General features: G+C 37.6%; 1 protein-coding gene across 31 annotated transcripts in view; it reads left to right on the top strand.

Annotated features, from left to right (window-relative positions):
* Positions 1 to 16849, top strand: part of LOC105491720 (epithelial stromal interaction 1) — a 307766-nt gene that overhangs the window by 263866 nt on the left and 27051 nt on the right. For 21 of the 31 annotated variants that reach the window (XM_071081429.1, XM_011758361.3, XM_071081425.1 and 18 more), the window contains 2 exons: positions 2902 to 3053; positions 8323 to 8420. The exons of 2 other annotated variants lie outside the window; for them this stretch is intronic. The gene's annotated coding sequence lies outside the window, so the exon portion shown is untranslated. Of the gene's footprint in view, positions 1 to 10; positions 3054 to 8322; positions 8421 to 8931; positions 9077 to 10388; positions 10773 to 16849 lie in introns of those variants that run through there. 8 more of the 31 variants (XM_071081406.1, XM_071081410.1, XM_071081415.1 and 5 more) reach the window with 6 other exon arrangements.

Raw genomic sequence — 16849 nt, forward strand, 5'->3', positions numbered from 1 at the left:
GTCTGTTTAGTTGCTGGTTTATATCCAAGCATTGTGTGTCTTATTAAGGTGTTTGTCTAGTGCTGGTCTACATACGGATTTTTGAAACTATAAACGGATAATCTCTGTTGTGTAACTGGCGAGGTTAGTATGCTACTGAATGTTTAACCAATTTCTACCATTTTATCTTGTGCTATGTACTCTGAATTGTCTGTGCTCCTCCATTTTCTTCTTCTTTACTTTTTCTTCCTTTGTTCCCTCTTTCGGACTGATTAGGATTTTGTTATGCTTCTTTATACTGGTCACAAGTTATGCAATATAGGTCTATTTTCTTAATGGAATAATTTTAAAATTTAATGTGTATATTTTACTTATTAAGAGTTTCAAGTTAAGCATTTGTCTACCCTCTTCTAGAACAATACATGGAATTGGGACATTTTAAATCAAATCATCTTTTTCCATGTCTTGCATATTATTTTTGTGTAGTGTTTTTGTTCTACCTTGTAATTTTGTACTTTTTGTACCTTTGTACAACAAACTGGATAATATTATTTATGCTTTATATAGTCAGCATTTCTTGACTTACCTACATGTTGACCTGTTTATTTTCTCAATATTTTTTCTTACATCTGCTTTTGTGTGTAGCGGGGAGGTGGAATGATTTTCTTTTCCTTGAAATATGTCTGTTAGATGTCCCTTGAGTAAAAGTCTATGGGAAGTAACTTGTACTTTTTTGTTTAAAAATGTCTTTATTTTGCACTCATGTCTGAATGAAAATGTAATATGGTAAGTATTTGGTTGATAATCATTTAATTTATCTATGAAGATTTTGTGAAGTCTGCATGGAGGGTGGGTCTCTCCAGAAAGGGTTAAAGTGGTTACAAGGTCCTATCAACCCAGCACCCCTTGAACTAGGTATTTTGGCTTGGGATCTTGGAGGTAATATGAATTTGAATCCCAGGTCTGTCTGAGGGAAAGCCTTTATTACTAATTTCCAATGAAGCCTCCCCCGCAATCTAAAGCCTAGGTGGATCATTTTCTAGTACATGCCTTCATCAAGATTATAGCCCTTTCAGGTTCCCAGCTGGATGTGGAGTGTCACTCCCAGCTACTCACATTGCATGGGCCTAGGTCTTGTCTCCTGCCCTTCACGTAGCTCTTAAGTACCTTGACAGCGAGATCCTCTAATGCCTCCAGTGCTGTTACAGTTTTGCTTTTGTTTACCCCTCTGGTTGCACAGTTTGTTTTTTCAGTTTGTCCATGAGGAATTTCCCTTACAGTTTTGTGAGCGTAGATCCATATTTAAAAGGACATTTCTATTAAGGAAAACCGTGTGACTAGCCAATGGAGTAAGAAAGTCAGTGATGTGTGAAGCTTGCAAGTCCTGCTCTTAAAGAAAAGGAGAGTTCCCTCTGCTAACTCTTTTTCATCCTTCCCACTAGCTGGAATGCCAATAGGGTAGGAAGCCATTTTGATGAGACCAACAGACCAATAATGAGAACACTAGGGATATCAGAGCAACAAGGTAGAAGGAGCCTGGGCCCCTGACAGCTTCACAGATCAGAGCTGCAGCTCCAGTTTTGGCTTTTGGACCAGAAATAAACTTCTGATTGTTTAACCATTGTTACTGAAAGTCACTGTCATACTAGTTAATACTATACAATAATACAGCAGGTTTTCAATATGGAAAAGATAAGAAAGAACATAAGGAAAGTATAACCAGAGATGATCATGGTGTAGCGGGCAGGTGTCCAGAAAGAAGATTTCAGGGGATATTCAAGCTGTCCTCTGGCTGTTCCACAGTTTTTTTCCAGGGCTAGCCTTGCTGTTTGCAGAAAGATTTGTCTAACAGAATGCACTAATGTGAATTTGTGATCCTTTATATATTTGCATTTGCAGAGTTTATACTCACAGGCTCTCTATTTTTCCTTAGCAAATATCCACATTTAATTAGCTTCCCCAGAGGGAATTATGTAGTCATAATTACTGCCTCATATTCTGAAGAGGAAGGTGTGGGTGCCTGAAAGGCATGACATTAAAATGTTTTCTCCAGAAGGTGTACTTTTTTCATCTAAAGTAAAACTCTTTCCAAATGATATGTTTGTTATTAAATATCAGCACTTTTTAAAATAATATAAGTTAAAGACTGGTGGAAAGAAATATAAACAATTACACATGACCATTTCGAGAACCATCCTAGTTTACTCTTCTGCAGCACTGGTTAATCTAGCTTTTGTGTCTTCACAGAATTAAGGAAATGGGGAGATGAGCTGTAATAAATACAGTGACTCATGACATTCATTTATCAATAAATTAGTTTTTATTCAGCAATAACAAGTTACTAAATGAGCTAGGTTCTGAGGAGAGAGCAAAACTTTTTAAGACATAATCTCTGTTTTGAGATATTTATGGTATTTCTATACTACACACAATCTCTGTTTTGAGAAATAGTATACACAATCTCTGTTTTGAGATATTTTAGTCACAATATGTAGCTAAAACATGATCTGAAATAAATACAACATAGATAAAAAATGACAAATGTCAGAAGGGAATGGATGAATGCTCTGTGAGTTCACAGCTCAGCGTTACCCTGTCCCTCTGATTATAACAACACTTGCTTCTTGGTATAATTTTTTGCCAAATCTAAGGTCTTCGGGGTCCTGAACACTTAGCACTTGGTTCAGCCCTCTTGAATGTCTTCCCTTTTTCTAACGCTGAAAAGAAAAAGCCTTCCTTTTATTTCAAAAACAACAGCACAAAGTTGGAACAGCTTAAACCATCACTTATGGTGGCTTTTGAAATGAATAAGCCGTGAATACTGCTTCTGAGCTCTCATAACCATTAGGAGCTACAAACAAACAAAAACCTGAATCAATAGTTAACGTCACAGTGAAATAACGTCTTGTTTCTTCTTTCTAGAGGGAACTGCACAAGACACTTTCATTCTCTTTAATCTGCTCTACCCTGTCATATACCGTTGTTTATGATGCTAACAATTACGATGGTGCAATAGCACACTCAGTGACTCATCAGCGCCCGCCTTCCAGAGGCACTCAGCTTTCACATACGCGGTGAGTAATGGCTCATAGAGACATTGCTTAATATCCGTAATCAGTTTTCGTCTGATGCAATTCTGAAAATGCATCCTTCTTTTCCAATAAATGATAAATTATAAGGCTATTGTCTGGCAAAGAGAGTCATTTTTCCCAGGCAAAGATTTATTTCCCAACCAAGCTGTTTTTGAATCCTTGAATGTCACTTTTAGCTGTTTCCAATCCTCTAAACAAGCATCTGCCAATCACCCGGACGTGTGAGAGGCAACGCTAGGGTATATAGTTATTTAGTGTGAAATGTTGCCATCAGAATTGAAGAGATGGTCTGTCTAAATCTGAAGGGGTGGCAAGAAGGAATTGAGGAGGCTGTGGAAGAAGGAAAAAAAGGAATGAGTAGGAAAAATGTCATACAGGCACAATGAAGCAGAAAATTTCATATGACTTCATCAATCTGGGCTAACCAACAAAAATTATCGTTTTTTAAAATGAGGCTGAAGCCTTTGAATTATCCTTGGAAAATAATTTCCTAAGTAAAAAAAACCTGTAAACGAGATTGCAAAGAGGCTCTTTAATCTGTATCTAAAAATTCTTTACATCTTCTAGTGGTGTCTGTTTGCAAAAGCAAAGATATTTCTTGCTTTCTTGTCCACCAAAGCAGCCCTCTCCAGCAAGTCTCACTTGACAATTTTCCATTAACCACCATTTTTTGTCACTGCACGATATAACAGAATAGAATATAAGGGTTGCATAATTCAGATTTCTCATTACAAAATTATTTTGGATTAGCTATCTGTTAACTCACTTAGGATGAATATGTTAATAATTATTATTTTGTAGTTCTACAATATTACTTTGGTCAGCACCTTGCTGATGAAGAGTAACAAGCTAGGTATTAAAAGGACCTCAGAATATTTACACAATTAGGCAGGAGGTTTTTGGTGACAGATGGATGCCTGGACTTCAGTGTCACTTCCATTGCCTGCTCACTCAAGGTTTCATGAACCCAGCACAGTCATAGGTATGCTGGGGGCTGGAAATTATCACCTCACTTGACATTCAGTTTTATCATCTTTTCATTCTCTTACTACCTTCTAGCCATATTTTATAATCATTTTCATGGCTTTGTCTTTCTCTACCTTTTCCATTTAGTCAATTTCCACAAGGTACATTTCCCTTCCTGTTCTACATTTTCTTCCTGGGTGATAGCACCACTTCCATGATTGCAGTGGACCGAACTTGTTAATCAATCTGCTGATGGATGCTAAGTCTATACTTCCTGACTTAATCTGGCTTCTGAGCCTCAGCTATATTTCCAACTGGACGTTTCTACCTGGACACGTTCCACAGGCACCCAAAACTTGATATAATTGAACTAAGCACATTGGCTCCTTCTGCCCTTAAACTCGTTCCTCCTTTGTTCCTTGAGTGACACCATCAGACTCAGTTGCTTCAGCTAAAGACTCCCCCCAATTTTTACCATCTGATTGTTAAGTCAGATCAATTTTATCTTCAAAGTATCTCCAAGGTCTCTCTCTACTGTACCATTCTCATAATTTGAACTAGAGACTCCTTACATAGCTGTTGATTCTCCTTACAACCTAATCCCAACTAATCATTCCAGTCTTATAGCTCACCCATTACTCTACCACACACCTCAGTGCTACATAGTTATGTGACCATGGAACCCTTTTCATATCTGTTAATCTCTCAATACCTCAACTTTCTCCTCTGTAAAATAGGGAGAATAATAAGCCTTGCCCTAGAAATTTGTCTTGAGGATTACAGGAGACAATAGATGTAAAGTATTCAGCATAGTACCTGGCCCAACCAAAGCATTATATGTGTATTCTCCTTTTATTTCTCTCCTTTTTGCTCATCTTCTTTCTCCTCCTTCTTCTTCCAAGTGTATAATATGTAATCTGTCAAGCATTTATTTTACTTATTTAATTATTACTTTATTATTTATTAAAATCTTTATTTTGGCATAAACTAAAATGAAAACATTATCAACATAAAACTTCACCCTTTAACCATATCACATCTATGATCTAAGTCTCCAGTTTTCCCCAAACAGCAGTAACTCCATTACAAAATTTACAACTACTTTTAGGAAAATAGTGGTGAACAAACCAACCAATAGATGTGTAAGTAGAAAAACCTTCCTCCCTGTCCTCCTCACTACCATTCTAGAAGATTTCCAAACCGCCCAGTAGAGTTACCACTTTGTCACATAGAACCAGAAAGGGCCAGCAGGATCAGGATACAAATACCTCATGGGCATTAAAATATCACTGGAAATGCAACAGAATAAAAAGATTGTGTATTTAACAAAATTCCTTTCAGGGAGAGTTAATGGTAGTGGTGGTAGCAGAGGCAAGGGTAGGGATAAAGTGTGGGGTCCCCAAAGCACAGGCTTGAGTAACAATAAATGCTCGCTATGTCATCTTCTAAGATTTGTAGGTAGATGGACTTTGTAGGGTAAGACTTTGGGTTTTCTGAATGGCAAATGTGATTTTGTGGCTGAAGCTGAATTGTTGCAGATGAATACTTTTGAAACTTCCATACACATCAGCATCTCCCAGAGGGTTTGTTAACACATAGTACTGGGCCTCCCTCCCAGAGTTTTTGACTCAGCAGCTCTGGGATGAGGCCCAGGAATCTGAATTTCTAAGGACTTCTCAGATGAGAATGAAGTTGTCAGTGTGGAGAACATGCTTTGAAAACCATTGAGAAGATGCCAATCATGGTCACCAGCAGTACTACTCTGCTACTTCTCCATCCTAAACATCATATTTTTAAAAAAGAATCAGTTTGATGAATGACATGTTATTAGCATTCTTGATATTCCTAACTACTAATTTGCTCAGAGTACCTGCATGTCTGGATCCAGCCGTGACTCCCAACTAATAAATAATAAAGCTACTAGTTTCCTCTCTTCCTCTCTCCTACATTCCCTACATGGCATTGATCCTAAAATGGCTACCTTCACATCACCCGGGAAAAAAAGGAATTTAGGCACAAACATAAGAAAACATTTGACAAAAATATTACTTTTGTAATTTAGTAACCTAGTGAGATATAAAAACACATTTTATCTGTTTCAAACATTGAATTTCATCAGCGTATGGAATATGCTTCATTATACTGGTTAGTGATGTCTGTTACAAGCAAGGTTCCCAAATGCCAGGCCAGCTTGCATAGTTCTGAGAAAGAGGTCCAAATATATTCCATTGCATTTCCCAATTAAAATCGCTCATTTTGGAATGAAGTTGTAAGAATGATTGGCCAGGCAGCCCACTCTTTTATTTATAGTCCTTTCAAATTAAGTCTCAAGGCATTTCAATAATGATTTGATTCTGGTATTTTTTCATGTTTCTCACATTCAATAAACATCAAGTTGCTGGACAACCCAAACTTTATCTTGCTTAACTTTAATTCTCCAGATTCTAGCATATGGCTGGCACATAGTAGGTGCTTAACTCATTGTTTTGGTCATTTAAAGGGAGTATGTGTGAGACTTTTACAACTGAATTATGACCATCCTGAGGGGACTTTCCCCATATGACCCACTGCTTTATAGTCAGCCATATAACCAATCAGACCCCAAACCTTCCACAGAAAGCAGAACTAGAGACAGAGCCACCCATCTGGGCATGAGTGGTGTTGGTATTACAGTAGTCCATTAGATTGAGCCTTGTTCTCACAAGGAAAAGAGATTTCACAGTTCTCTTAATTACTCATGTTTTATTGCTAATATTCACAGCCCTTTCTTCAAAAGATCTGAATCCAATCCATTTAGAATGGACATTTCTCTTAGAAGAGATTCAAATAATATATGTTTAGATAATCTTTTTTTAAAGATGAAGTATATTTAAAAGATGTTAAAGTATATATATACAGACATAATCTATATACTTGATAAACCATCTACAGTAAATGTTATTGAATGTTTCTTTATTTTATTTTATTTTTTATTTTATTTATTTTTTTTGAGACGGAGTCTGGCTCTGTTGCCCAGGCTGGAGTGCAGCGGCCGGATCTCAGCTCACTGCAAGCTCCGCCTCCCGGGTTTACGCCATTCTCCCGCCTCAGCCTCCGGAGTAGCTGGGACTACAGGCACCCGCCACCTCGCCCGGCTAGATTTTTGTATTTTTAATAGAGACAGGGCTTCACCATGTTAGCCAGGATGGTCTTGATCTCCTGACCTCGGGATCCGCCCGTCTCAGCCTCCCAAAGTACTGGGATTACAGGCTTGAGCCACCACGCCCGGCCATGTTTCTTTTGATGTTAAAAATGTCGGGCCAGGTGCAGTGGCTCACGCCTGTAATCCCAGCACTTTGGGAGGCTGAGATGAGCGTATCACCTAAAGTCAGGAGTTTGAGACCAGCCTGGCCAACATGGGGAAATCCTATCTCTACTAAACATACAAAAATTAGCCGGGCATGGTGGGGGGCACCTGTAATCCCAGCTACTTGGGAGGCTGGGACAGGAGAATCACTTGAACCCAGGAGGTGAAGGTTGCAGTGAGCCAAGATCATGCCATTGCACTCCAGCCTGGGTGACAAAAGCACAACTATGTATACATTTTAAAAATGTGATTACTATGATTCTCCTGTTTGAGGAAAGTCTGGTATAATAAAGGGCCTGACTCCATGTTTGGTGTCTGCTGCTGACAGCGCCGAGCTCCCCCGCTCTGCCCTCCTCTCTGTCACTCTGTGGAAGCTGATGAGAGGCCCTGCGCTTCCTCTTTGGCACTGGCAGGAATGTCCAACCTGCAAACTCTCATCCCTGTGTGTGGGAACCCTCACCTCAGCTCTTTCTCTAACACTGTGAACCCCAGGCCAGGCTCCTTTCTTTGCTCTCTTAAGCTATTTTTGGACCTGCTTGGGAGCCTGCCCTGGTGTCCACAGAAAGCCTCATTATGTGAGTAAAAATCTTTTCCTACCCTCTTAGTGCATGTGTGGCAACATCAGTCTCAACATCTGAACCAGATTTTGGGTGGAGGAACCATTAATCTCTGCAAAGTTACCAGAAAAACTGGTATCTGGAATCTATAAAGAACTTTTGTCATTCAATAATAAGAAAAAATCTAATAAAAAAATAGGCAAAAGATTTAAATAATCACCTCACAAAATAAGATACACAGATTGCACATAATCACATAAAAAGATGATCAACATAATTCATCAATAAGAAAATGCAAATTAAAACCATAATAAGATATAACTACACACCTAGTAGATAGCTAAAAAAATTTTTTTAAATATGGTCTCACTTTGTCACCCAGGCTGGAGTGCAGTGGTGTGATCATAGCTCACTGCAACCTCAAATTCCTGAGCTCAACGGATCCTCCCTCCTCGGCCTCTTCAGTAGCTGGGACTACAAGTATGTACCATCACAACCAGCTAATTTTATTATCGGTTATTATTATTATTATTATTATTGAGATGGAGTCTCGCTCTGTCGCCAGGCTGGAGTGCAGTGGTGCAATCTCGGCTCACTGCAACTTCCACCTCGTGGGTTCAAGCCATTCTCCTGCCTCAGCCTCCCTAGTAGCTGGGACTACAGGCACGCACCACCATGCCCAGCTAATTTTTGTATTTTTAGTAGAGACAGAGTTTCACCATGTTGGCCAGGATGGTCTTGATCGCTTGACTTCATGATCCTCCCACCTCGGCCTCCTAAAGTGCTGGGATTACAGGCATGAGCCACTGCACCCGGCCTCAATTATTATTATCTTATAGAGACAAGGACTTGCTCTGTTCCCCAGGCTGGATTCAAACACCTGGCCTCAAGCAATCCTCACCGCCTTGGCCTCTCAAAATGCTGGGATTACAGGCATAAGCCACCACACCTGGTCCTAATTTTTTTTTTTTTTTTTAATGACAATACTAAGTACTAGTGAGGATGCAAAGCAGCTGGAACTCTTACACATTGCTGGTGGGAATGGAAAATAGTACACCCACTTTGAAAAACATTTTGGCAGTTTCTTACAAAGTTAAACATGTGCATGACATACAATCCAGAAGTTCCACTTCGAGGTAAGAGGAATGAAAACGTATGTATACAGAGAAATATATATGAAAAAAACGACTAAGCAAATGTCCATCAATTGCTGAATGAACAACTTTGGTATATACATTAAATAAAATACTCTTCAGTAATAAAAAGATCAACTACTGATACATGCAACAACATGGGGAATTTTAAATGTATTATGGTAAATGAAAGAAGCCAGACTTAAAAGGCTACCTAGCATATGGTTTCATTTGTATGACATTCTGGAAAAGGTGATACTACAGAGAGAAGAAACAGATCAATGGTTGCCAGGGCCTCAAAGTGGGAGGAAAAGTTTGACTTCAAAGAGACAGGAGAGAATTTTGGAAGGCGATGGATATGTTATATCTTTACTGGAATGGTAGTGGTAACATAACATTTGCATCTGTCAAAGCTCACAAAACTGAGCACAATATGTACTGTATTTAAATTATACCTTGTAAACCTGGCTTTAAATAAGTTGTAATTCTTACTAGTCAGTGACTTCAACACCATTTTAGCCAACTTGTATGAAATATATAGCACCACTATTTCCAAATATATCAATGCTTCTCTCAAATGGAGAAATGCAGGGACCAAATAAAAATCATACAGTTTTGTGCAGTGAAGACACAAAAGACAAAAAACATTTCCCCCCTCCTTGTCTGCTACCTCGTCTTCAACCTATTTCCCTTTGCTGTTTCACGGTAGTTAGAGTGAAGATTAAATCCTACCTTTTTAGACCGCTTATTGGAGATTAAGTAAATTCAAGGGTTGGGATGAAAACATTTTAAATGGTTTGAGTTTATTCAACATTTTGCCTAATAGCATTTTTGCTCATATATCTTATCAATTAAGGGGTAATTTTAGATAAGCGAACATCATTAGAAGGATGCATACTAAGTGTGGATATTGAAGCACTCATATTGGCCTCATCAAGAATAATTTGATTAAATAATTTGGACAGATTCCCTCTCTTTATAATTCTATGAGGAACAAAAATGGGAGAGCATCAGCTCCCTAGGGGAATGAATGAAATAGATAATCTTGTGGTCAAATGAGCAAAGAGAGGCACTTTACTAAAGATGGGGCTTTCTGTCTTCATTAGAAAAATTGAAGATGTTCTAAAGAACTCCATTAGGGATAATGGTGTCTCTTAGAAAAACTGTGCTTCATGGCTTAGGTACTTGATTAAAGGGCTAATTCACCCTCTGCTTATCTAATTGATCTTGTTTTCTTCTTCTTCATCCTGCCCTTGAAATATCCCAAAGTAGATTACATGTAACCACTAACAGCTTCTTTCCCTTACTCATCCAGGCACGCCAAACTGTGTACTTCTATCATAGGTCCTCTCAATACCTGAAGATGATTGACTGAATTCTGGGGGTGACTACACTTCCTTTGGGAAGACAGCTCCTAGTTCTCCTGTGCATGGGAATCCCTTCTGAAAATGTAATTGCCTGTCATCAAGAAAAGAAAGAAGTCCTCTGTCATACTCACTCCCCTTCTTTTTGAGGAAAAGATCCTTTACTATTGTGGGCAAAAAGGGACTCGCCCCTTGATCCATATCCATATTCCCATTGAGCCCTGTAGGGAAGATTCACCTCGAGAGGAGTGGAGGATATCCATGAGCAAACATGGCAGCCGACTGGCAGTTTCAAAGGGGCCTTGAAAATAAATCTATTTCTATTTTGCCCTTCATGATATGTGATGTAGGAGTGCTTTCCAACTACTCTCTGTTGCCACACTGACGGTTGATGACATTTATATACATAGCACCATCATTCATTCATATCAGACATATCCATGGAGCACCTGCGATGTGTCAGGTGCTTTTTTAGGCAACAGCAATACAACAGAGAACAACTAGACAATAATTAATCCCCTTGAGAATTTACATTTCAGTAATGCAGACAGGTAAAAGATAAGTAAGACACATATATACATTTAAATTATAAGTATTTATTTAATTATTGCTGAAAACAGCAGTACATTGGAAAACAAGAGAAAATCATGTAAAATAATATAAAAATAGGAAAAATGATTCAAAATAAGATTACAAATATTAAAGACAAAGCAGTTTCATCATTGTCTAAGTGATTGATATGGTTTGGCTGTGTCCTCACCCAAATCTCAACTTGAATTGTATCTCCCAGAATTCCCACGTGTTGTGGGACGGACCCAGGGGGAGGTAATTGGATCATGGGGGCCGATCTTTCCCATTCTGTTTTCATGATAGTGAATAAGTCTCACGAGATCTGATAGGTTTATCAGGGCTTTCCACCTTTGCTTCTTCCTCACTTTCTCTTGCTGCCACCATGTAAGAAGTGCCTTTCACCTCCCGCCATGATTCTGAGGCCTCCCCAGTCCTGTGGAACTGTAAGTCCAATTAAACCTCTTTTTCTCCCCAGTCTCAGGTATGTCTTAATCAGCAGCATGAAAATGGACTAATACAGTGACATATCCAAAAATAATAATAGAACAAACAGTACATGGGTTCAGTACATTATTACAAAATGTTCTTAAAATAGTCTTGAATATTTGAAAAGTTAGTGCATTTCAAGGATAAAGAAAATATCCCATGGAAAATTTCTGTGGAAAACTCAAAGTATTTACAAAATTTTAGAAAAAAACATTCTCTTAAACTTGTTCATAATTATATTTAATGTCCAGAGTGTACAAAACTTTGTTATAAACCCAAGAAATTTTGTCCATAGCTAAGTTGTCCTTTGGGTCAGGAATACAAGTACTATCACCCAGACATTCTCGAACATGAGAGAAGGCATTCTCCATGAGCCTCACTTGAAAAATACTCGAGATCTGAGGACAGTATCTTTTCAACCATAAGTGAATCAGAATAGATAAAAATCAGAAATGAAAAAGCTATGGTAAAAGACCTGACAGTCAACATAGAATCTATTTATTAAATTCTATAAAAAAGATGGAATTATGAGGACAAAATATAACGTATATGTAAAAACTGGAGAGTTAAGAGAAGGAGAGGCAGGATAAGTACAAGGGGATTAATTTTCTCATATTAATAGTGGGAAGTCAATTGATATGGCCTAACACTGAAAAACACAACCAAATACACATTCACATCATGATTTGAAACTCATGTTGTTTTTCATTATCTTCCTTTAAACTTGGAGAAATATTTTAGACACTCATAGCACTCATGGTGAACAAATGTTTTCTTCTATTATGTAATAGGATCTTATTTTAGAAAATTATGCCTAATCATCTTGATCTCTGCATAAATGCATAGAAAAATAACACAGATAATGTTCACCAGATGTAGGAAGTGATTATTTCTGGGTGGCAGGATTTGGAATAATTTTTAACTTTCCTCCTTTAATTTTTCTATATTGTTTGACTAGTCATAATGAGTACATATAATTTTTTATGTGAAAACAATTAATTTACAAAAGACATGCCTATAATCCTTTATTCAAAATCCTTGGGATGAGATATATTTCAAAGTTAGAATTTTTCAAAGTTTAGAAAAATAATAGGGTGCTTATGGAACATCCTTTGAGAGTCTGGGCCAGCATCCCCAAATCAAGCATGTTAATATCACTATGGCAAAAATAAGAATATTCATACAAAAAAATTATGACTATAATTAACTTTTCTAATGTCAGTTCAGGTCAGGAGTTATCAAACTGAAAAATGATCATGATTTTTAGGCAAATCAACAAAAATGTTTTTACTTTCAGGGCTCTTTGATTATATTTAATAGTTTTATGGATAAGGAAATATGGATCATCATGCAACAGTTACCCATTTTTCAGGGTTTTGCTTTCTTTGGCTTTGGTTTCCTGTAGTCAATCATGTTCTGAAAATAGGCGAGTACAGTACAATCAAATGTTTTGAGACAGATTACATTTGCATAACTTTTATTACAGTATATTGCTATAATTGCTTTATACTATTACAGTCATGTAATAATATAAAGTCATGGACCACATATATCATGGTGGTCCCATAAGATTATAATGAAGCTGAAAAACTTCTATTATCTAGTGATGCTTTGATGATCTGTACCCTGTGTAAGTCTAGGATAATATGTGTGTTAGTGCCTTAGTTTTTAACAAAAAAGTTTAACATTAAAAAAAAATTAAAAACAAAACAGTTTATAGGATAAGGATATGAAGAAATAAATTATTTTTGTACAGCCATATAATGTGTTTGTGTTTTAAGCATTTATTACGAGGGTTAAAATGTTAAAAAAAATTTAAAAGTTTGTAAAGTGAAAGTTACAGTAAGGTAAAGATTAATTTATTATTGAAGAAATTTTAAAAATAAGTTTAGTGTAGCCTGAGTGTACAGTATTTCTAGAGTCTACAGTCACGTACAGTAATGTCCTGGGCCTTTACATTCACTCACCATTCACTCACTGACTCACCCAGAGCAACTTCCAGCCCTGCAAGTTCCATTCATGGTAAGTGCCCTATACAGGTGGACCATTTTAAATCTTTTATACGCTATTTTTACTGTACCTTTTCTATGTTTAGTTACACAAATACTTACCATTATGTTACAATTGTCTACAGTATTGGGTGCAGTAACATGCTGTACAGGTTCGTAGCCTATGAGTAGTAGGCTACACATATAGCCTAGATGTGTAGCAGGCTATACCATCAAGATCTGTGTAAGCATACTCTACAGTGTTCGCAAAATGATGAAGTTGCCTAATGACAAGCATCTCTGAACATATCCCCATCATTAACGATGCATCGCTGTATTAGTTACTATTGTAAATTCTCACTGTGCCTAATTTATACATTTATGAATTAAACTTTACCATAGGAAAAATTGGTATATATAGAGTTTGGTACTAGTCACTGTTTCAGGCATCAACTGGGGTCTTGGAATGTATCCTCCCTCAGATAAGGGGAGACTTATTCAATTTGATTATACACTTACTGTAAGCAACTTAGCATCTTCCAATTATCCTAATGTGTTTGTGTTTTTAATCTAGATATTATGGGTAGCTGCTCCAATTCTTTATTCTCCACCTATTTTGCAAGTCACACAGTCATCTCTTTTCTGCTATATACACCTTTCCTCACCTTCATCTTTACCCCTCACTTTCTCGGTTTCATCAACATAGGAAGGCAGGGTGGCAGAGTAGGAAATATTCTAAACAAGAGAATTAAGAGAGTTTATTTTAGCTCTGCCATCTAACAGCTATGTGACTTTTGACAAGTCAGTGTCCTTGATAAGACTCTCCACACAGCACCAGACATTTGTAGCACATATTACATCTAATTATACTTAGATATAAATCACGTTTTATATCTAATTATTCAAGAGGTCAGTTGTAAAGGAAAAGAAGGGAGGGATTTGTTAAAAAAGAACAGCAATGAGTGGCCGGGGAGCTGGGCTCAGGAGCTATTTGTCTACGAGTCTCAGGTGCATTTTAGCATTAACATACAGGCTTTGTTAGTGTCATAATCAAAACGAAATCTCCCTGCTTTCAAAAATATCTTTCAGATCTTTTTATTTGCCCATCTCTTTGATGTCAGAATACCCTAGGTTACCCTAACGATACATTTCATTTCTCCATGTTAGATAACTGAACACAAGTGTCAAACTGAATCAGGATTTAACTTGATGTTTTATGAGATCCAGTTGGATTCTAAACTCAGGTCTCCAGATCTATAAATGTACATATAGTCTAATAAAGAAAAATAAGTATCCCAGAAGTTTGCAGTTCTCCCTTTCCATGAGTTATTCCAATAAGTTTAGAAATAATGAAAACATGAACTCTACCTACTAAAATTCCTGTATAGTAAGCATGTAAGCATATTCATCAGACTAGGATTTGGGTAAAATAGCCTCATTCTAAAGAGCTTTTAGCTACGAAAGCAGTGAAGCTGTGCTAAAAGATCACTTAAAGTGATAAAAAACAGTTGAATTGCTGAAGCTCCGTCAGCAGAAGCTCTGGAAGGACTGTATCGAGGAAATTTCCAACTTAACAAGACTTTTGCCTGTTAATAAGCTGCAATGGGAAGTCAGGCACTTGGGTTGCTGACTGACATGGAAAAACTTTTCAAACCACACATCCTTTTGGTAAGTTACTTTTCACAAAGGGAAATTCTGCCATGGATGTCTGGTTGCATCTGACAACTGGGGTTGCCTATGTAAGAGACGTAAGATTCAACGTGGCACCATAGTTCTCATGAATCAGAGGAAAATAAAATAGAAAGAAACCAATGGCTTGTTTTCTCTGATTGGTGTCCAAATTACTGACAGAGGTTCTATCTTTAAATTTTCTTAAGTGCTGTGAGTACTGGATTAGTACCAAGAGGGTCTGTGTTTCTGGGCTTGTGCTCAAACCAGTAACCTCCTATTTCTCAGGCCACAAAACATAATGACTTCTGTGATGTTGGAGGCTCTGAAAGCACAGGTCTGGGGGACTGGACTTGGCCATGCTGCCAGACCATGCATTGAGTTCAACAATCCTCATCTTTTCAGAATCTTAGTTGGGATCAACTCAAGCTTATGCACTCAGAAATAAGTGCATGTACACACACTAACACACACACAGAGTCTCAGCAGATGGGATATTTTCTTTTTCAACAAACCAATTCATATTTCTTACAAACGTGATGCCACATCAGCATTTCTTTCAGCCTGCAGAGTAGTTAACCGGATGCTGCCAACATGAAAGCTGTCTGTTTATTACTTAACTACTGGAAGAATCAGTTTCTTCTGTAAAATTAGATTCTCGCCCATGAATGCATCTCAGAAATGTTGTGATGTTTAGCTGAGTGTTTTTATGACAGTGCATTTTACCTTAAAATCCTACACCAGCATTCCCAATGTGTCCAAAAGGAGATAAGTCTCCAAAAAGGCTAACAGGTATTTTGCAAAAATAAAATACATGAATTCAATTGCCAGCTCAAATTAAGTTGGGGAAAGCTTAGGTTAAGCCAAGTGCCTTTACTGTAGGACATACCAGAGCCTGTAAGTCCCTAATGTGCGATAAGGATTTCCAAGGGAATGGTATGCAATGCAGTACTGCCCAGTGTGCCTTACCTTGGAATTATTTTTCAATAAGCATCTCAGGAGATATTTTCTGGGACACACTGAACCTTAAAAGGCAAGTCACGTTAGAGCGGGTATAAGATGAACTGAGCAGCCTGGTCGGAAGCTTAATGGAATTAACATGAAAGCATAGCAACATCCATGTTTCTGCTCAAAGGGGAATCTATTTTCAGTTTGGAGCATCAGTCATAAAAATACTTTTCATGCTGGAAAGTAGGTAAAAGCCTCATCACTTCTTCACAGTTTAGACAGGACACATAGGGACAGAAGGCTGATTACACAGTGCTGCTCAGGGTAGACAGCAAGGCTGTGACATTCCTAGGCTGACTGATAAGTGACTAGTGGGAGCCATTTGCAGAGCCTGTTGGAAGATACAAAACTCCCTTATGGGTAACATTGAAAAAAATCTTATTTGAGAATTCTATTGAAAAATTTCTTATGTGACTACATCAGCCTTGAGAAACGTGTGACACATTAGTCAGAGAAGGGTTACTAGAACATGGTTGACTGAAGAAGAAGAAGAGAAATTCAACAAAACCAAAGAGAAAGTCTCTTAAATGTGCATAGATTCCAACTAGCAGGGATGGAAAATGGGAAATTATGAGAACACTGTCATATTCTGTTTCATTATATAAATTATTCTTTAATTATATGCTCGAATACATAAAATATACATTTTATGGAGTAAATTCATGATTCTCTTTCACACTGTGTTCATAAAG

This window comes from Macaca nemestrina, chromosome 16 (genome assembly GCF_043159975.1).
Source record: "Macaca nemestrina isolate mMacNem1 chromosome 16, mMacNem.hap1, whole genome shotgun sequence".
NCBI lineage: Eukaryota > Metazoa > Chordata > Mammalia > Primates > Cercopithecidae > Macaca > Macaca nemestrina.